This window comes from Heterocephalus glaber, unplaced genomic scaffold, assembly GCF_053883595.1.
Source record: "Heterocephalus glaber isolate CG9 unplaced genomic scaffold, H.glaber_assembly_v1.0 deba00001538, whole genome shotgun sequence".
In the NCBI taxonomy this organism is placed as follows: domain Eukaryota; kingdom Metazoa; phylum Chordata; class Mammalia; order Rodentia; family Bathyergidae; genus Heterocephalus; species Heterocephalus glaber.
In genome coordinates, this window is record NW_028258333.1 from 28,731,447 (window position 1) to 28,753,763 (window position 22,317).

Below are 22,317 nucleotides of genomic sequence, written 5' to 3' on the forward strand. Positions count from 1 at the left end.
AAAATTATTTTGTTATTTAATTAAACAATGAAAGTTTTAGGTAGCAGCAAATGCGAAACAGCTTTAAACTCATAAAGTAAGGACTTTTTGTGCATGTTTTAGGAAGAATACAGTAGTCAGTTTTGGCATCCAGTGTTTTCACATCAAAAATAAATGCCATGTAGCATGCTGAGGGAATTTTTTTTGAAAGCAAGCCAAGTCCTTGGTCCTCAGCTCTGGGAAAGCTTTTGAAATTGCACTGAAGGGTTATTAACTTACTGATCATCCAGCTCATCTGTGACTAAGGATATCATGGTCTTTTTCCAAGGCTTAGAATTCAGCCTGCTTAATCATATTCTCTGAGAGAGGAAATTGCAGGTTTCAAATGAATTGCACCTCTTACTCTCTGAGTGATTGCCATTTGGCTGACTCTGAGGGAAGAGACACCTGAAATAGTTGAATCATGTCCCCAAAAGTCATGAGATTCTTTAGCTATCTCTATAATTTTCCTTTCTTTTTAATACTCTTCTTCTGGTACAGAAGTCTCCATATTTTTAAACTTACATAGCAGAAACAACAGAATCCAGGAAGAACAATGAAAGGAACATGGAAGAATCATTTTTCTGTCCAGAAAAAAATCTTTTATTATTCTACTTGCCTGAGCTTCAGTTGAAGACAGGAACATGCTATGACATGGAATTCAGTTTTGCTTTTAGAGTAGCTGACTCCCTTATCCACCACCCAACTGTTACAGAAAACACTTTTAACAGCAGACTTAATGCCTTAAGATGTCCTCCCTGACCTCTAGCCAAAAATACATGCATACCATAGTAGTGAGCTGCTGAGGAGCTGCAGAGTGATTTAGAAAACAAAAGGGGTAAAATGTGTTATTTTATCTCTTAAAGCAATTCAAAATATTTATAGAAAAGAAGTCAGAATTGTTTGAAATAGTTTTGGGTCTCTCTGGTGTATAATGTCAACATTATGCAAGTCAAACATGGAGAGAATTGCAGGCTTCATTTCAGCAGCTTTTCCCATGCCTTGTTTTAGACTCTGGTTCTGAGCCAAAGAATTACAGCTGAGATTCTCTGCTGTTCCAAAGTCATGGTGGCTTAATCTCCCCATCTTCACTAAGATGACTTTTACTCTACAGGGCAAGGCTTGAGAAATTTCAAAGACCTGTGAAATGACAAGTATGGCATAAGAATCTTTAAGGAAATTTAAAAATGTGTCCTGAAATTAGAGCTCAAACTACATTTCAGACCCAGAGAATCTGCAGAGAGTGTCTATTTCAGTTACTTCATTAGCAGAAATATGACTTCATAAGGGGAATGCAAGAAAATATATCATTGGCTGTTTTTCTAAAAAAAAAAAAAAATTTGTTGTATATATTTAAGATATACCCAAATGCTATAAGATACATGTATATAGTAAAATCATTATATATTATGATAGGATAAATTGACATAGTTATCATGTCATATAGCTACACCACCCCTGGGAAATCTACTCATTTAGCAAAAATCCTAAATGTGATAAACCACTATTAACTATAATCCTGATGGTGTACTTTAAATCACTATATGTTCATCTTACGTATTTGCTACTTTGCATCCTTTGGCCTAAATTTCCCTCTGGTCTTCCCCCATCCCAATGCCAGTAACCTCTGCGCTCTCTCTCTCTCGCTCTCTCTCTGTATATTCATTTATTTTTTTACATTCCACATAGAAATCAGTAGTATTTTCTTTCTCTGTGTCATTTATTTCACACAGCCTCACTATCTCTAGGCCCATCTATGTTGTGACAAATGGCAGGATCTCTTCTTTAGAGTGAATAATAGTTCATCTATGTAGTTTCTTTTAAACTCATCTGTTGGTGGACACCTAGTTTTTTTATCTATTTATCCATTGATGGCCACCTAGGTTGTTTCATATCTTGACTATTGTAAATAATGCTGCAGTGAACGTGGGAGTGCAGATATCTTCACAAAGTTATTTTATTTCTTTCATTAACTGGTTTTAATATTTGCTTTTTGGTTTGCTCCTAGTAGTTTTTGCTTGCCTTTTTTGTTGTCAGGAGAAAATAGAATATATGAAAATGGTTTATAACAACACAAGTATATTTTACCAATACTTATATATAGAAAGTAATTCAGCAAAAAGAAAAAGGTTTCCTCTTTTTTCCCCCTTGTTGGGCTAACCAAAATTTTACCAAAATATGTGAGTGCTCCAAAATACTTCCTTTAAATGCCCAGAGATTAAAGAAGGGCATAGTATTTGCATAAGAAGGTGTAAGTGAGCACGTTCAAGCATGTGCATGCATGCTAGGTTGTGTGTGTTTATTTTCCAGTTCTGGCCACTTCTATAGTAGTTCAGCCAAAGTTAACACATGATATGACATAAATCATGATCTCAGATGATATTCATGGGCCATGTGTTTCTTTTTCTGCCAAGTCTGGATCATATCATTTTATTTCTATTTTCACTACTATTATTTCATAAGGCATTTACTTGAATTCTACTTGGTTACTGAAAGATGTACCACTATTAAGTGATCATGAAGGGCTCCCCTGGAGAAAAGTTGCTGAGGAGCCAGTAGAAGATGACAGATCTGTGTGCCTGGGAATGATTGGCCCTTGAGCCTTTGCTTGTATAAGCAGATGAGCAATTAGAATTATATTAGGCCTAAGAGGATGTTTTCTTATTTAGTCTAATTGCCCTGTAAGAAATTTAATAACTAAATATTGAACAGTGCCACCATTATATTAGCTGAAGTATTGTAGTAAATATTTTCTCTTTGTTACTCATCCTTAATATGAGGCTCTATATCTGCTTCTCAGAGCGGGTTTCATAGTCATGGAGAACTTCATATTCCAAAATCAAGAATGATGAAAAATGCTTCATTTTCAAGGGAACTTTACTTGGTTAATCTATCAACTGGTTGCACCAGAATTGCTGCTCCTATAATATTGCTAATGAAAAATGTGCACAAAGATCTGATGGATATAAGCATTCTTCCAATGAGTGCCTGTTACAAATTAAGTTTACATCATTACTACATCAATCAGTCCAAAAGTAAGTCTCCCCTTGAGCCCCAACAATCTAAAATATAAGTAGGCAAACTCCTGCTCTGAAGAAGCTCAGTTTAGCTGGGACATTAGGAACTTCTAGAAATTAATTAAAGACTTATAGCTTTAAAGTCTAGATTGTGTGATGAAGATACATAGTCAAGATGCTCCAACCAAAGGAAATCAAGATAAAATGAAATAGTTAATTCAACAAGTTCACTGCAGATTTTTTTTTAAGTTTTCTATTTTCAAAGCTTGAACTTAGAGGCATGTTTTTTCTCTCCAGAGATGTATCATAAGTTAAGAAATCAGGTATATACACCAAGAATTATAATATATGGCAGTACATATATATAAATGACTGAAATGGCCTGAACTTTATAGGAGTAGGAATAAAAGATCACTTTGTCATGAATTAGAGAGCTTCATGAAGGAGGTTCATTTCAGTGTGGGCTGGAATGCTTTGTTAAGATTTTTGAAAACTGAGAACAAGAATACCTGTTATGTTGAAGGAACAGCATAAACAGATGTATGCAAGTGGAGACATGAAGGGAACATAGAGAACAGTGCATTCGGTTTCTGAATTTATATGTTCATGGCACCAGCTAGACAATGAGTGGTTCTGTTTTGTGCATTTAACATCCAGCAAATAATTACTGAGCACTTAGATTGTGGATGGCAGATAACTAATTTGGCCAGGGTGCGTGGTACATGGGGTCTATATTTATAATGATTTCCCTTGGAAGTAAATTTAAATCTATAGATCTGAGTCAAATGATGGCCTGGAGATAGCTTCATGGAAGCTTAGAAAAAGAAAAGCTTCATGGAAAAAGAAAGACTTGCTAGACCCTAAAGATTCAGTAGTATTTGGAAAGGAAGAAAAGAAAGAGGAAATACTTGTCATATCCAAAAATAATAGTCCTTCTCAAAGTTATAGGTAGGCCAGGCAAAAGTGCCAAGCATATGATGAAATGTTATGTGTTTGTGATATCATGCATAGTGTTTATGTATGATATATGTAGATTTGTCTGTATATGTAGATATACAATATTATATGTGTATGCATATTTATATATGCATGTGTAATAGGCATGGCCTGCTGGAAAAGCTCATATCTAGCATCATACCATTCTATAAATTAAATCTGTAAAAAATGTTGCATTGTTTTATGCTGGTCAGGGAAGAAAATTTTTTCAAGAATGAGTTGCCATATTCTAAAGGAAGCAGGATTACCAAAATAATGTTCTCTGTGTATCTTTGAACATTCTTTATAGTCTTATGCAAACTAACAACACTTATTTGAAAGAAGATTCTTCTGTTCTCATTGCTGGGAAATAGGGAGTAATAGATAGGAAATAACAGCATGGAAGGAAAACTTTAGTTTTAAAAAAAGCCTACTGGGAGCCGGGGATTTAGCTCAGGGGTTCCAATGCCTGCCTCACAAGCGCAAGGTCCCGAATTTGATCCCTGGTACCAAAAAAAAAAAAAAAAAAAAAAAGCCTACTGTATCAGGACTCACTAGAAGAACAGATTTAATCAGCCAAGTAGGCTTACAGTGGTTGCCTGGGGGTGGAAGAATGGAAAATGGCCATCTGCATACTGCTGGACAATCAGAGGATCCAGTCAAAAGTCAAAGGCCTGGAGCTTACTGCAGAGTCTACTGCGAATCTGTTGAAAGTCAAAGGGTCTGCACTGGAAAGCCAAAATGTATGTGCCAGAAACCTGAAGGAACTGAAGACAAACATCCAAAGGTGATGGCAAAGACTGGAGTTCCTCTGAAGAAGCAAACAGGAAGACTTTCTTCTTTATTATTTCACTGAAACTACAAGTCTCTTGGTTGGTGCCACCAAATTCCAGGGTGAGTCTTCCCTCCTCAGTTTGTGACTTGCATGTCAGTCATCTACAGACACACCTAGAACTGTGCCCCACTAATCCTCTAGGAGTTTCTTAATTCATTCAAATTGACATCACAGTTAACTATCTCACCTACCTCATTATGGTTGACGTTCCAGTGTCCTGAGAGTTTGTGTGTTACAGTCATAGATGCGTCAATAAATAGTAAATAGTGTCCCTGTTAAAGATTTTCAAAAATGAAAAATTTGAGACTTTGTCTTGTCATGGAGAATAAGAGGATAAGCCTCAGAGTTGGATATTGCTGCTATCTTGACCATCATCTAGAGACAGAAGATATCTTGTCTTTTCTGGTGCTATGACTCATGTCCATCTATGTCAGTGATCTCTGTCCTCCTAGTATTACAAACTGGCCTTGACATTGGCATTCTGCAAGTTGCAACAGGTCAGGTGAATCTAAGAGATGCCAATGAGAGAGATGATTGTAGACCTTTGCAGATAACAACATAAGACAATCTTTTAGTGAGCTTTTATCCTTTATGTATTCAGGAAGTAATTTTAAATGTATGCTTCCAACTTTAGGAGCTTATAGTTATATGAAAAGACAGTAGGAAACCTGAGTCAATTATGAGCCTCTTAGGTTTTCAAAGGGTATTAAGTAGTAATAATATTGTTAGATTTTCACATTGGAAATAATACTAGTAATAGGATAAAAATGAATTTGAGGAGCATAAGTGTTGAAGAAAGTGATTGCAATAGGTCAAGAGAGAGATGATCTAAGTGTGACAAGAGTGGCAAAGCAAAAAACAAAGAAAAACAGATGGACTGTACAGAGATGTTGAGAAAATGGAATCATCAGTACCTGGAATCCAATTAGTGTGTGGATTTTTTTACTGTCAGTTCCTTCATTTCTAAGTTTCCACGTTTTTAGTTAAATGTTATCAACATTAGCCCTGACTCACTGCTAACATAGTGAGGTCTTGGAATGCAGCTCAACCTACACCAGTAGTGAAGTGGCAGTAGTCACACAGCAGTACTATTCTGTCGGGGACCCGTTCTGAGGCTGGGTAACAGCAGGGTGTCTAACCTGCCTTTTACACTGTTTCCCAAAACCCCTCCTGCCTGTGCCTAAGCAGGGCCCTGGGACTGTCCACTCACTGCTGTGTGGTTTCACATGGCTTAGGCCTCTGCGCAGTGAAAAGTCCAAAAGAACTAAACTCCCTCCCCAGTGCAATCTCTGGTCATTCACACCTATATCTCAAAACCTTGAAAAAACCCAAATATTTTATCATTGCTTAGAGTATGTAGTTAACTTGTGAAATGCAATAAAATACAAACAGGATGCATTGAGAGCTGCAAAGCTACGTGCTGGGTGGAATCTGGGAGATTGGCTGGGTTTACACAGTAACTGAATGACTCACTCCTATAAAGAAGCTGGCAGCATGGTGACTAGGTTTTTGTCTCAGCTAATTAGTAAATAGAAGGACTGGGACCACCCATGAATAGCCCCAATTCACATATGGCAATGATAGACTATCTTTCCAGCCTTCCATCCTGGATCCCAGCTTTTCTAAGACAAAAGCCAGTCCTAGTTTACAGAATGTCCCCATGCCACTTCGGTTCAGTACCCCAAACCAGGGCTCCTGTTACGGGGTAGACAGGAAAGAAGCTGATGTATTTTGTGTGTGGTGCTGGCAAAGAGCTGCTCTTCATGAACATACCTGGTTGTCTGCCTCTGGCTGCAGGCTAACTGGGCTCAGCTGTGCAGAAGCCCATGCTGGCTCGGACCAACCCAGCCAGCCTCTGCCTGAGATCATCCTCCACAACAAGGGACCCAACATCTCTCAATCATCCCACATCTTTCCCTAGGAAAAATATCTCTCGGAAAACACCTGGGATTTATGATTTTCTCTACACTGTATGTTGAAATCACTAGGTTATTTTACCATAATTGATTCAATTTAAAGAGTAATCTTTAAACTCTATGTGATAAAGAATTGTAGGCATTTCAGAGCCATTAGCAAAGGCAACTTTAATACCTAGGCCGAGGTCCTTGTAACTGGCTGCTTATCTGCACTACAACGCATTACCTTGTCACCAGGCACAGCCTCCACGGTCCCAAGGACCACTCTCATTTTTCATGAACAGGGGCACTAGAGTCCCATGTTAGCTTTTCCAGCAACACTCATGTGGGTGCTTTAATAATGCTGTCAATATTGTCACCTTCAAACCCAGGGTCATCATGCAGCATAAAGGCCATGCCAATGTGTAACACAAACACAGTTTGAGATGTGATCTTACAATTGGCCAGTGAAGAAAATATGCTTTGGTATGCTGTCTATTGACTGCTAGACAGACCCACTATCCCTGGAGCTTAGAGCATTTCTTTTGCCTCAACTTCAGATCAGAGTTTTTCCAGGTATGTTTATCAAATCTGTTTCAAAATAAATCCACAGTATTTTTCAGATACATCTATCAGGAATCTCTATTTCTGTTTTTGGCCTTACACCTTAGCCTTACAGTGTCTACATTATGTTTCCATGGCAAAATTGCTTGCATTAGAGCCTGACGGATCATGTGTGAACCATGGGAGAAATGTCTCAGAATGTTTTTATTGAAGCTCTTTCCAAGAGGATGGGTATAGAAGTGAGTATAGGGGAGCTGTCATTAGCTGTATGTCCCTCTTCTAAATGAAGCTGTTGTAATATCTGTGTTTCAAGATGCGTGTCAAGTCTGAACTGAGCTTTAAATAAATGCAATTTAATTGGTTTCAAATAACAGATATAATGATTGCATACCCTGTATAATAAGGTATTATGGATTTAAAATTCACTAGACATTGAAGTCCGTGGAGAAAGTTTTGCTCATCTCTGTATTCCCATTCGATAGCATTCTAATGCACATCTTTATCTGGTGAAGGAATGTGCCCCTGACCTGTCCAATCCACATTTGTCACTGCTGTTTTCTATCTCTAGTCCTGACCAAGGCACGGGTTAAGTTAGGATACCCTTACAATGGGAGGTATCTGGAAATAGTTGTACAACTCTAGACACTAGGATTGATGGGCTTTCCCTGGGGAGGGAATGAGTTAATTTTCTTGCTATATTTCCATACGCCACCAAGACCTGAACTCTGCCCTAAATACTAATGCCTGTGAGCCTGACAGCCTTTCTAAATCCTCCTAACCCTTTTCCATGTGACTGAACTCTGTCCCTTGTGCACCAGCCACTGGACAGGCTGCTGCATGGAATGAATTGGTCACCCATCCCCCTGACACCAACTTTATCTGTGCCCTACCTACCCGATCAAATCTCCTCAAATATTGACAGACATAGAGAGATACAGTGAGGCTTGCAGATCTTAAATCCAAGTTTTCTCTGCCCCTTTGGACATTAATTTTTTGATTATGAAAGACCCTGATTAGGGATCCGATAGATAACTGGATCAATTTTTTTCAACCCCGTCTCTTAAATATTGAGTCTTTCTAATTTTCCAATGGCAGCCCATCTTGAAATGTGAGACACTGAAAGTTAAAAGTAAATGCTATATTGACTGTTATATTGAATAAACAGATATGTACAATTTCTAATAATATATGCTTAGTAAAAGGAGTTTAGTTGCACAAGGAAGTTTTGAAGCTAAAGTATTTTAATAATGACTATAGTAAATTGCCTTGAAGAGGTTTCTCAATTTTTCAGATATTGTCAACAATAGAACTTAAATATGATAGCAGAAACTTTTATAAAATGAGATACTATTTCATAATTATAGTGTTGACAAAAATGTTCGGAGATGAGTTTTGTGAAAACTTACTGCTTTAGTTTCTGTGCTTCTGATATAATTAAATAGGATTCATGTGGCAAGTGGAACTGTAGCGTGTCATTGACTCTGATGCTGAGAGTGATACTGAGAAAGTCAACTCAACACAACCATCATTCACTGAACATTAACAGACATGAGGCAAAGGAGAGCGGGTGTGGTAACCACATTAGTTGGTGAGTGGGCTAGGGTATGGAGAGTCAGAATTGAAACCAATTCAAGGCAGCAATAGCCATATTTGAGATCTGATTGAATATTAATGTTATTCTAGATCCAGTTCTAAGTACTTTATAGGAATTATCTCATTTTATCCACACAGCAACACTCAAAGGAGGTGTTTTAGTTAAAGATACCAAGATTACTGAAGTTACTAGTTTACATAGCAAGTGAATGTCAAAAGTAGATGTCTAATCCAGGCAGCCTGACCCAAGTGCACACTATGTCTCTCATGTACTGTGTGTGATAAATACAGTGGAACAGTACAGATGTGCCAGCCCTAAAATTGAGTGGGCCAGGCAAAAGGCAAGGATAGAGAGGTAAGTAGAGTCAGCCTCTGATACACCTTATATACTGTGCTAAGGAGTTAGGTTGAGATCATAGCCAGTCAGGACCATGGCAGATTATTGGAGTAACATGAGCACACAGTCACTTCATAAGAGACAAGGTCAAAAGAATTTGGATTTTGATATCTAGGTACTTAAGATTACTTTCACTCAGAAATAATTGTGTTGTGACAGATACCAATTAAAATGCATTCAGTTGCTTTAAAATAGACCTTTTTCCAAAATAGCAAGTCCTAGGATTCTCATGGTAACTAACTGACTGAAGTACTCACCTCTGACCGAACTTAAGCTGATTCTTGGAAGTTGCACTTGATTTACTTCATCAGACTAGTGCAACAATCATTACTTCTGGGCTGGGAGTGCAGCTCAGTGGTAAAACACTTGCCTTGCATGCCCAAGGTCCTGGTTCCATCTTCAGTAGCATAGAGAAAACAAGAAAGTGTTATATTATGTCACAAAGACAGGAGGCATTTCCATGAACTCTAAAATCCTCTAAGATTCAGATTCATTGTTTAGCATAGCACTTAGATTTTTTAATAGTTAACCTATTTTTGCATAATATAAATGTTATACAGTTATGTGAATAGTTTGCACATAACTCTAATAAGTATATTTATACCATGTGAAGTGTATTTTTATATTTAAAAAAATACTTGTGATAAAGTGGGGTGATTCCTCAGAGCAGATGAAAATATCTTCCCGAGGCTAAACCAGTCATGAAAGTGTGCAGGGGCAATAGCCGCCTCTCCTTTGAAAAGACTTGATGAAAGATACTCCCTGGCTTCCTGGGCCTCTGGACAACACCTCCTGGAATTGGCCAACTCTGTTGTCCACAGGCTTCCCCACCTTGTTCAAGGATAGTCCAGGAGCAGCCTTATAAAATCCACTCTGGTTTTATCTTCTGTATTGTTCACGGGTTTTTCATGAAGGCGGATATTGTCAAAGGAAAAGGAAGCCATCTCCTGTCTCTACTGACATGTCTGTACATTTATACCATATACAGACACTGTTATTTCATGGGCTGTTAGCTGTTTCTAAAGCTATATCTCTTTGCCCAAAATTTTTCTTATCTTTATAGGACTGACATTCCCTATTTTTCATATTTGAAAAATAATAATAATACACTTATTGCACCATTTTTCAGGTTGGATTTATCTACAAAAGTCAGTGAAAGTGAAGCTAATTTATAAGAACCAGAGTCTTTAATTCATTGGGATTTCTTTTTGTATTGATGTTTTAGGATAAAAAGGCAAATTGTCAGAAAACTAAACATTATATCAGTAATAGGTTTTAAAACTTATTTAAGGTGTGTTCTTTGCCATTTAATTATCCTATTTAATGATGTAGAAAACATCAACCAACCAGCGACTCCGGGATATCAATCCAATTATGTCTGTAGTTAGCTTTGTGATAGCAGGCAAAAAGTCTTAATTTCTTTAAGCTTATCTATACATAAAGCTTTTCAGAGAAAAAAATCTAATCTACCCAATTCAACTCCAAAATTATGTCTTATTATTTTATAGATACAGATGTGACATTCTGGAAAGGAATTTCCTCATGTTATACCCTGTCTGGAGGACTTTGCAGCAGCCCTTCTCCTAAGCTTTGTTTGCTTGCTGGCTGGCTTGCTTGTTTTAATCAGTGACCACAGCGATGACAAAGAAGAGAGGCTAACCAAATCTGCAGAGGTTGCAATGTTATGGATAACTAATGTGCTGAATGGTAAACACAGGATTCAGAATATCTTGATAGCTTACACCAGAGGACCAAAACTAACAATATACAATTTCACAGGGATAAATGTAAAGTCCTACATTTAAGTTTAAGAAAAGTCAACTTCCCAAAGGAGAGAAGTAGGAACACAAGATTACAGCAATAAATACACTAAAATATTTAGGTCATAGCAAATTAAACGTAGCTAACCTATGATGATGTAACCACCACCAAAGCAAGCTAGCAAAGCTTTCTTCAGAGCAGAGAAGAACCTAGAACAAGGAAAGTACCAGTCTGGTCTCTGCACTGGCCACAGCCAATCTAGAATTATCTGGTGAGTTCTAGATCTCTTGGTTTAAGAACAACGATAACAAATCTGTACAAATAGTGTTAACAGTAAAGGCTATTGAAATCATGTGAAAGCAACAGTAGATGTTCAGTCTGAGGATGATGATTTATCATCTTGAAGGGGGCTTTAACTGAATAGCATAGTAAAATAGAATAATAAAATAGCCTTTGAGAATCAAAAATATGGATGGATGGATGGATGGATTTTGGCTCTACTTGGTGTTAATATTCAGACTCAAAAAATTACTCCCGTTTCTATCTTTTTAAAAAATTGGGAAATTAAAAATTACATGTATTTATTATGTACAACATGATATTTTTCCCCTGTATACATTGTGGAGTGAATAAATTGAACTAACTGAAAATTCATGTGCTTTTTATGGTGAGAACACTTAAAACTTAATTTCTGCAATTTGCAAATATGCAAATTGTTATTAACTGTAGTGACCATGCTTCATAACAGACCTCCAGGCTTATTCTTCCCGTCTAACTGAAACTTTTCACCCTTTGACCATCTCCCCATTTCCCCATCCTACAAACACAGGCTGCCTCCATTCTACTCTCTGCTTCATGAATACAGTTTTCTTTAGATTCCTAAGTGAGATCACGAGGTGTTTATCTTTCTTTATTTGGCTTATTTCAGATAGCATAATATCCTCCAGGTTCATCTATGTTGTTGCCAATGACAGAATTTCATTCTTTTTTAAGGCTGAAGAGTATAGTATTTATTTATTTATCTTTACTCAGAAACCCATGAGAATTAAATGAGATAGCATGCAAGTTACCAACATAGTTACCAGTAAGATATTTTCAGTATAGGCTGGTCTCTTTATCTTGTCATCAAAAAAGGAAGATCAAGGACAATAGAGGCTCTTACAAGAAAACACTTTATACCAGTTGCAATTATCCAAAAATAGAATGGGCTGCTGGGTCAGAGAGGGTTGGGCTAGAGGGTGGATATGCAGTGCTGACCTACTAAGGCAATCTGGTACCCGATTCTTGCCCAAACACAGCTTCACATAATGATTGTTTTGATTTTACACAGTGGATTTCCATGTAAAATTTCATTTGAACAAATAATTCAGCAAATGTTAAAAAGGCAGAAAGTCAGTGGGCAGAATGATCTCCAAGTTTCCTTTCTTTTCCCTGGTCTACGCACTTCTGCATTCTTAGAATTGTTATTCTGTGTGACATGTGAGCTACTGGGAGAGACTCAACTATAAAAAGATCTAAATGTGTTACTCTACTATACCTATTCAGGGAAAAAAATTATAAGCATTAGAAAAATTTTCAGTTCTGACAGACAAAAGAGATGTTTGGCTACAACTTTATAAATTTCTACATGACCACAGTACCGTGATCTCATGTCTGCTCACTATCCTCATGTATGGCTTTCTCAATGACAAAGATGGAATTAAGTTGATAGTATTTTTTAATTAAATTCCTTTATTGGTACATTGTAGGTATACAACACAATTACATTTCTCATTGGGAATTGTACCTTTACATGATGCATCTTGGTTCTTATTTTTTCCCCATTCCTAGCCCTCCCTTCACACCCTCCATCCTTCCCTATTTACAAAGACTTTATTCCCATTTTTTCCATTTCTCATCATTTTTTCCTTTCCCTTCTTTCCTTTCCCCTGCCCCTCCCACTACCCCTACCCCTTTGGACCTTTTCTTCCTATTTTACATTATCGATTATTCATTCTAATCATTGGTACATTATAGGTATACAATATAATGACATTCATCATTGGAAATTTGCACCTTTACATAGTCTCTCTTGGTTCTTATTTTTCACCCTTGCCCAGCCCTCCCTTCAACCCCTCCATTCCTCCCTATTTACAAAGATTTTTCTTCCTATTTTTCAATTTTCTCATATTAATCCCATTCCCTTCTATCCTTTCCCCTAGCTCTCCCACTTCCTTCTCCTTTGCCCCTTTTCTTCCTATTTCACATGACCTATTATACATTTAGTCCTTATTTACACTTTCAGTTTCTCACACCAGAGAAACTATTCGGTATTTATTCATGTGTGTCCTATTTATTTCACTTAAGAGAAATTAGAGACATTTATAGCTAAGTGGATGCACATTGAGTTGATAATATTTTGACTCTGAGATGTCTTTAAATCCACCTAGTCTCTCCAGCTTCTAGGGGTTTGAATTGCAAAAAAAAAAAAAACAGCTGAACTTTAAATTTTCTAAAAGAGCTCAGACAATGAGGTCATTCTCTTGAAATGCATAAAAGTGCCTAGGTGCTTACTACACTCAAGCACTTGTTCTTTTTTCTTTTTTGGTACTGGGGATCACACTCGGGACCTTGCGCTTTTGAGGCAGGCAGCAGAACCACTGAGCTAAATCCCTGGCCCTCAAGCACTTTTTCTAAATGAACAAGGTTGGCAAACTAAACTTTCATCTTTGGTCAGAGATTAAAACTCAAACCATGAACTTGCTATTCCCATGATTTTTGGTTAGTTTATATGTATTTGAGGAAGATGACTCTCTTCAATAAGTAGTTTTATATGGTACACTATGTCATTTCTCATAGTACACAATCAAAACAATGTTTTTGGCAGAAGTTCAGAAAATATATGGATTACAATAGATTCAGAGACCAAGCATCTAGATGAGAATTTCTCAACTTTGGCATATTGACATTTTGGGACAGATTGATTTTCTGAGCTAGAAGGTGCTCTGTACATTGTAGCATGTTTAATAGATCCAGGACCTCTACCCATGTGATATCAGTAGTAACCCCCCTCCAGCGTGTCTCCAGACATTGCTAAATGTCTGCGGGAGGTCAAAGACATTCCATTTGAGAACTGTTGGCCTAGATACAATGGCTATATGTTGAGTTGACTGTACCCATGATTGTTGTGGGAACCAAATTAGAAAAACATGTTTAAGTACTTTTAAAGGTAAAACAGATATTTATACATGTACGTAGTTAGAGTACAATATTTTAACTGGTTCAGTTGTTCATTCATTCATCTGAAACTTTTTAAACCAGTGCTAGGGGTCCATAAATCAGTTAACCTTGAGAAGCTTAAAGGTTTCTATGTAAACAAAGTGGTGAGAAAAAAAAGAGAGATCATGTGAGATATGACATCGTGAATGTATGTATATAACATGCATAACATGTTGTAGGAGTCCCAAGAATGGAAAGGCTGTCTCTGAACCAGGCCATAGCAAACCAGTTGAACCATACAGCTGAAGTTGTAGTAGGAATTAGCAACTGACCAATTATGACTAATGTTCTTTCATAAAAAGCCATATATTCATAACATTTTGCCAGAAGTATTTAAGGTACATGCTTAACACAGCTTAAAGTATTATTTTTCAGTACCACACTTAAACTGGTGTCAAATCTGAATGAGCAACTTTGGGCTTGAAGTTGTCACAGACAGCTGTTATTTTCTCCTGTCTTTTAGAAAAGAATATCTTGTCCAATGATAACAAACAAAAATGATTTAAAAAACAAAAATCCAATCCAGATTTCCTTATGTAAAGAAATAAATATCAGAGACATTAGGAAATAATACTAGGTCAAAGGAAAAACTCAATCCTGTTGAGATAAAAGAATTCTTGTTTTAATTCTGTTGATTCTAAAAGAAATATTCAGATCATCGTGAACACCTGTTTTTAAACTCTGAATCTGATATCATATATGTATATGATGTCAGATATCAGAATCATTCATAATTCTGCCTAAGTCATTATCTGCTAATTCTAAGGCGATTGGATTGACCATCAGTAAAGTACCACAATTTCCAAACTTTGTTCCACTCTGTCCTACATTAAGCATGCCTTAAGAAGGAAGTTTCACATAAAGCCCATATGCTTGATGGAGCTGCATTTACATTAAAGGCTGGAGCATTTTCCCCATAAGCCTCCTCTGCAATTTGACCTATTTCATGTTCCAGAGGTACTCATAGGTTGCACAGAATAAGAGTTGTTAGCTTTGTCCCGTACTACACTAATGGTTATGACTCACATTTGTTTTGGAAGATCACCATTAAAACCTGTCACTCAGACTTGTTTATGAGGAATACAACAACTTAAACATCAGTTAACAAATCCCCACAAATGCACAGTCACATCTGAGTACTTCCAACAAATGCTTCCTGTCATTTCTTTCTCAACAGCCTGGAAAATTAAAGGCTGGTAAAGCACACTGAGAGACATCCAGGAGCATTTATTAAAAGAAGTATAGGAGAGTATGATAACTACAAAGACAGCTGTTGAAACTAATATAATTGGTGCGAGATTAAATTTCATCTGTTTTAAGGCCTGCTTTTTACACCAGAGAAATCAATCTGCCATATTTAAAGTTATAGTAATATGGAACATTCCATATAATGAACTTCACATGCCTTTAGCTAACCATGCCATGCTGGTTTTTTTAAGCATTATAAGTGAAGCAAACAGCTGACAGTTGGATGCACTGATACATTCAGGTTCCTTGTGAACCTTTTCCCAACATTATTATTAAATCTCTATTTGATTACACAGTCTCCCCTCTTTATCTCCAGATTCCACATCCTCAGATTTAGCCAATTGTAGTTCAAAAACATTGTTTAAAAATTTCATCTGAATTGTAATGAACATGTGTACTCTTTTGATCAGTATTCCCTAAATAATATAGTATAGCAACTACTATTAGAACAACATTTATATTATATTAAGTATTATAAGTAGTCTAGAAATGATTTAAAATATAGGGGTTAGTGAATAGGTTTATATGCAAATACGAGGTCATTTTATATTAGGGATTTGGACATCCACAGATTTTGGTATCTGAAACCAATCCCCAGTGAATACCAAGGTATAACTGTGTTTATAATATGAGAAAAAAATATATCACTGTTGTCATAGAGTTTTCTTTCTTGGGATGTGGAAGGATGAAGGTATAGAGGGCCCATAGGGAAGGAAGTAGACAATAGGCTACAAAACTAATAAATAAGTTATCTAGTATTTTAGAAGGTGGAAAGGCCTATTGAAAACTGATCCATTTGTTCCTCATCTTGGTGTCCCCAAAAGTTTATCTTCAATATTTTATTTGAATCTCCTATGTATTAAATGTTAGAAAACAATTAAAATAATTTGAAGCTAAACTAAATGTCTTTATATCCTCTCTGGTTGGAGCCTTCAAGACCAGCAGTCTCAGTTTGTTGATGAGGGAGGTTTGGTGTCATACCCAAGATCCAGTGAAATTAATGACAAGGACAGGAACAAGATGCACTCCAGCTCTGTATGCTTTCTGCCATGTTAGCCTTCCACTGCAAATGATCTAGTTGGTGAAATCCATTTGAAAATCTGTTTTGAAACATTGCAAAATAGGAAATGCCTGCTGCTTCTCTCACTGCCAGTCATCAGTACAGAGAAGGTTTTGAGGAGTAAGAATTTGGCTGATACCAGACCCTTAGGAAATCACTCTGATCTTCCAGGTGGCAGGAGTGTGGCCCTGATCCATACAATCTCACTCATCTTCCTCACTCACAAATTATGGTTGAGTAATTTCCTGAAAGACAAAATTGGAATGGATGTATTGACCTTGCCATCACAGCTCTCTTTCTTATTCCTGTCTCCATTCCTGTTCTGCACATAATTTGGACTTTGCCATCATTTTTAGAGTTCCACTGAATCATATGATGAAGGGATTGTGTATAAATTCTGGGTAAGAACAGAATTGAAGAGACACTACACATTATGATGGAGTAGAATAAAGTGAAATCACAAGTCCTGGCTTCTAGACTCACCACCGTAAGGCAGCCTTGGTGGAACTTGGTTTCCTCTATTATCAATGGGGTTTGAAAACATTTCTTTTTATAGGTTTATTGTGAGGATTAAAAGTTTAAGCAATGTTGTACCTGTCATAGCACTCTGAAAACTATAAATTACTATCCACTCTGTAGCAATTTCAGTTACCTCTGCCCTTTCTTTCTCTAAAGACAGAGTGCTAGAGGAATAGACAATTTTCCCATTATATTAAAGTTTGCTTAGATACATATTATGCTAGTAAATTTAGACATCTGAGTGGGAAGGAACTCAGAGTTTCTATAAGGGACCAATCTTGGTTGTTTCTTAGAACTGGAAGTCTTTTTGAAAATTACAGGATTGAAAAGCCCCATACCTTTAGGTGAAGATCTAGAGAGATGCCCTGGAGGTTGAATCCTAGATGTGTTGGTTTGCTTGCTTGCTTGTTGTAGGAAAACTCCAAATGAGTCTCAAGATTAGTTGCTTTGGGAAACCTTGTTCCAGCTTCCTACTACCTGCCATCCCTGACTTCACTTAGTTATAGAAATTCACTCATCGCTCAAGCTCTCACCTTTTGCACTCAGTTAACTCACCCCTTGTTTCCCCATTACTTTTCACTCCAATCGGAACTACCTATCGCTATTGTCAAGCATCAGCTTCAATCCCTTTTGTCATCCTCTCCTTTCCACCTGCTGCCCTCTAGTGGACGTGCTGACAAGTAGAAAATAGAAAGCGGAGGAGGGCTGTGGCCAATCTGAGCTGGCCAACTCACACAGGACAGTGCAGGTCTCCACTGACACGTCCACAGACTACAGCTATGCTAGGAATCATTAGGGTACCCTCAAGCTATTTGGACACTGCTTGAGCACAACTTACTGTCATCTATTAATAGGCTTTTCTCCAGGTTTTAGAAATTCAACTGGGAAGGTTTACCCTTGAAAAGTTTGTGTTTCTTTGTCCTTCATTTTTTTTCATCTAGTATTTACTCAAATTCCACTTCTTACTAAAGAAAATAGTTCTTCCATTACCTCCTCAACCTTTTGATTTTCCAAATCTTGCACCCAAAAAACCCCAGATTTGTAAAAAAATCCTTGTCGCCTAGAAGCTTCCTGTCACCAGATCAAAGGAACTCACATGAACTGAATGTTGACACTGTAAAGGCATTGGCCTGCACTCACCAAGACCCTTGAGGTACTGGAATAATATAGGTGGGACTGAAATTAATGAGGAAACTGTGGTATATCATGCAGCATATGGAAAAACTAGAACTAGAACTCAGGTCTGACTGATGGAAATCCATTTTATATTTCTTTAACTTGCTTGTTTGCTGTTTAGGGATTATTCTGTCTTCTTAGTACACAGAAATACTAATTTCCATGGTAGATGACATTAAGTCTCATGATATATAGTCATAGTAAAATCAGCTTTTCTTTTAATGAATGTTTAATAATTAGTGTATTTCTATACAATCTCAAGTTTCTCATTTCAGTATTCTTGAATCTAGACTTTCTTAGCAGAGGAACTTGGTGGGGCTAAGTTTAGGTAAGAGGTAAAGACAGCAAAAGCCACACACAACTCACACAAAGTTGAGATGGGAATTCACAAGGTAGCGGCCATATACTCCTATGAGCTTTAGGGAAACTAGTCATCCTTTTTAACCAACAAGCACAATTCATAGTCCAAGCATTGATGTAAACAGTGTTTGTATCTCCATCTTCTTCCTCAGCATCCTGAATAATTACTAAGTAGCTTGTGTTTCCCCTTTTTGTGTCTGTTTTTCATAGTCTTCAGATAATTAATTTTTTTATTAAATATGTTTTTCCTCAAGAGATACTTATTATCACTGTGCATCATTATTGTTATTATAATAATCTCACCCAACCTTCACTCTTTGTGTGACAAGTGTAATATGGAAAGAGTAATACTTATGACTTGGGTACAAGTTCCCTATCCCCCTGCCATTTGTATACTTTGTTTACCTTGGCCAGGTAAATAAGCATCTGTGAACTTCAAGTGTATCTATAAATCCAAGATATTATATATGTGCCTACTTCAAGCAAGCAGGCTCATCCAAAGGATTCTTCGAAGAGCTTTTGCAATTCTATAATAGTTGAAGGCCCTAAATAGTTAGATGAAAATCATATTAATGAAAATTAAATAGCTATTATTTGAATTTGTTTTTATATTGGCTCATATGGATGATACTTTGCCTTTCTCATGGGTACTCAGTTCAGAAGATTCTTTCAATATGATTTCCTCTCTTGTGGTTTTCCTAACTCATAAATAGATAAACAGTAAACTGTCATATTAAAGGGACTGTAGATTAAGCCTTTTATAAAACAACAAATAGAGAAATGTAAGTAATGACATCTAATTTTATTAGTATTTGTCTTCAAGTTTTCTGGTGTAGGGCATACCTGACTCTATGGATGAAGTCTGCACCCCAGCACCTGGCATAATCTCAGCCCTGTGCCTAGAATGTGCCTTCCACTGCTGGGTCCCCTTCCTTACAACTAAGCCCTGAGGGGTTGGTAGGGTAGAGCATACATTTTTAGTTTATTGTTATCGTAGCTTCTTTGTTTTAAATTAAAATTTAAAACAACTTTAGCTCCCAAATTTCAACACCTGCAAAGTTTCATGATTTCAAAAAATGACTTCATCTTATTTTTTGGTAAATAAAAAACTAAGAAAATGAGTGAAGGTAATGCCTATAACAAACTTGGGGAAAAAAAAGTTGAGAGATAGGTTATCTAAATTAGTAGTGCTAACTAGGCAAGTATTGCAAGTAGCTGAATAACATGGGGGCAATAAAGCAGAGTGTGGTTAAGGTTAGCTTGATTGAATCCTAGTTTTACCATAATTATTTGTGTGACCTCAGGGAAGTTATTTCACTTCTCTGTGTCGTGTTTCCTCATGCATAAAAGAAGATAATTATAGTGCCTAGCTCACGGAGTTTTCGTTAATACATGTAAAGAATTTTTAAAACTCTGCTCACAAAAACTCTTTTAATATTGTAAAATGAAATAGCCCATCAGTCACACAATTAGTAGGATTCAAATGTTAAGTTTCCCTCCCTCTTCCCTCGGCCTTATCTGACCCTATTTTGTTTACCTTGGAATTTTCTCCACCCCGCCCCCCTCACTTGAGAATAGTTCATGAAAATGTTTAGAAGAAAAGAAGGGATACACACTTTCTAGGGTGTCAAGCTTTGTAATCATCACATATACCTTTCAGCTAAAGTAATCGAACAGTAATCGGTTTATAGCAAGGGAAAGCTTATTTCTGAAGAAATGGGTTTTAACTTTTGTAGTGGTTCTGTCTCTTTGAATGTGTTATTCTTTTGGAAGATGGAAACTGGTTGCTGGTTGGGCTTAGATATAAATGATAAACATTAAAGGAGTGTAATATATGCTCCTACCAGAGAAGTCTTCTCTGTAAAGCCCAGTGGTTTTCCTCCATGGGTCTTTGGTGGGAGAACCTGCAGTTTGTACAGGAAACACGAAACCATAATGGAAGTTAAAATGCAAAGGCAGAGTTATCCCACAGGGCTGTCTTTGGGGTGTCTTGCCAGGCTCCCCACTCTTCACACCTCCCCACCAGGGCCCCACTGACCTCAAAGGTCCCCTTTCGCCAGGCCATGAAGGACATCTGAGCCAGAAGGCTGGGATGACAGCCAGAGCTGATGAAGGTGCAGAATGTATGACTAAAAAAAGCCCAAACACATGGCACTGGGGATAGCAGATAAGTTTGTTGAAGAAATGGTTTATAAATAACATGGAAAGGAGGAAAGGGTCGAGGGTCAAAATATAGAGTTGTGGGATACTTGAGGTCAGTCTCACCATTTCCAGCCATGAACTGAAAAGTCATACACACCAAAAAATGTGCTTCCTCAACAGAAATAACTTTACCTGAGCTTTTTTTTATTCCTAACAAAGTATTTGTAAGTTTGACAGTAAATACTGTAGAACAGGATCTCCTTTCTTTCGAATACAGAAAATTGAAAAATGTGTCTACATTTCAGGACACCCAAATGAACAAGAAAAAAAATAAAGCAAGAAAGAAACTGCATGGAGCTCCATGCTTTTCTGATGATGGTCTAAGTCCAGGATTCTGCAGAAACTGGAATATTTAAGGATCTTACGGAAATGATTCCTTCTCTCAATCAATCACTTATCACAGGGGACTGATGGGCTAAAGACAGAGGAAAGGAAAAAGATCAGTACATTGGGAGCTGTCTTTTTGTTTCCCTTTTCAAGTTTTTCTTTTGTTTTGGTGTTCTCTTGTCATAACCAGAAGGAATTTGAATTCTGGTCCAGAACGCCCAAGACCAGAGGGTCAGGGAAAGCCATTCAGTGTCTGGAAGCTATGATCTTATCAGCCATCTAAACTCCTTCTCCTCCTCGTTCCTCCCCAGGAACCCTGTGAAAACGCAACTGCTTTATTTTCCTGTTTTGGCCAAAGGCTTTGCTCCTTTTTCTCTTTTAGATGGGAATATGAACTTGGGAGATATATTTGCTTTTTTTTTTTAAACAAAGACTTAATGGTGTTCTTCTCACAGACCCATTCCTTGGCACAGAAAGATCACAAATTAACAACTAAAGGAGAAGATGAGAAACTTAGATGCACAAGACCACATGTCTTTTCCTAGGGCTGAACCCTGTTGCCTGCCCACTACAGCTGGTTCTTTCCTCCAATGCCATTCCACCTCCACACTTGTGGTCACATGTCTGCACCTTACTGTGACTTATATTTGCCCAGTAAGAGTAACCCATAGCAAGAGCCAGGTTTCTGATATGTGAATAAATTTGTGTTTTGGTTTTTTTTCTTACCAGTCATCTGTCTATTCTAGAAAGGGCTGAGTCAGGGAGGCTAGACTGTTTAGTGTTAGAGTGTGTATCCTTTAAAATTGTAGGGTGTGTTGCTTTTCGCTTTAAATCTCATTTTCAAAATGGATATCATTCCTTGAATTGGCTCATATTAATGCAGCTTCTGCAGACATCAAGAAAGCATCTGTGGTAGCCTTTGTCACCTGTATTTCAGACAGTGCCAGATCATGGTCAACGGTACCTGTACTTTTTGCAAGTAGAATTTTCAATTAAAACTTGAGAATTTACATTTCCTCCAAATTAAATTGTATTTTGTTCAGTATGGTCTGTTAGTTCGGTTGAATCCAATAAACTACAAATTCTATTCTTTTATCCTCCATGACAGAATT

General features: G+C 37.2%; 1 protein-coding gene and 1 long non-coding RNA gene across 10 annotated transcripts in view; one reads left to right on the forward strand and one right to left on the reverse strand.

Annotated features, from left to right (window-relative positions):
• The window catches only part of Ghr (growth hormone receptor), a 284,924-nt gene that overhangs the window by 129,925 nt on the left and 132,682 nt on the right, over positions 1–22,317 (forward strand). The window lies entirely within an intron of this gene.
• On the reverse strand, positions 242–20,791 carry LOC147824532 (uncharacterized). The gene is made up of 4 exons (XR_015442298.1): positions 20,715–20,791; positions 20,521–20,580; positions 9,552–9,691; positions 242–1,158 (listed from the first exon to the last, which is right to left on the reverse strand). It is a non-coding gene; the product is annotated as an uncharacterized LOC147824532 (long non-coding RNA).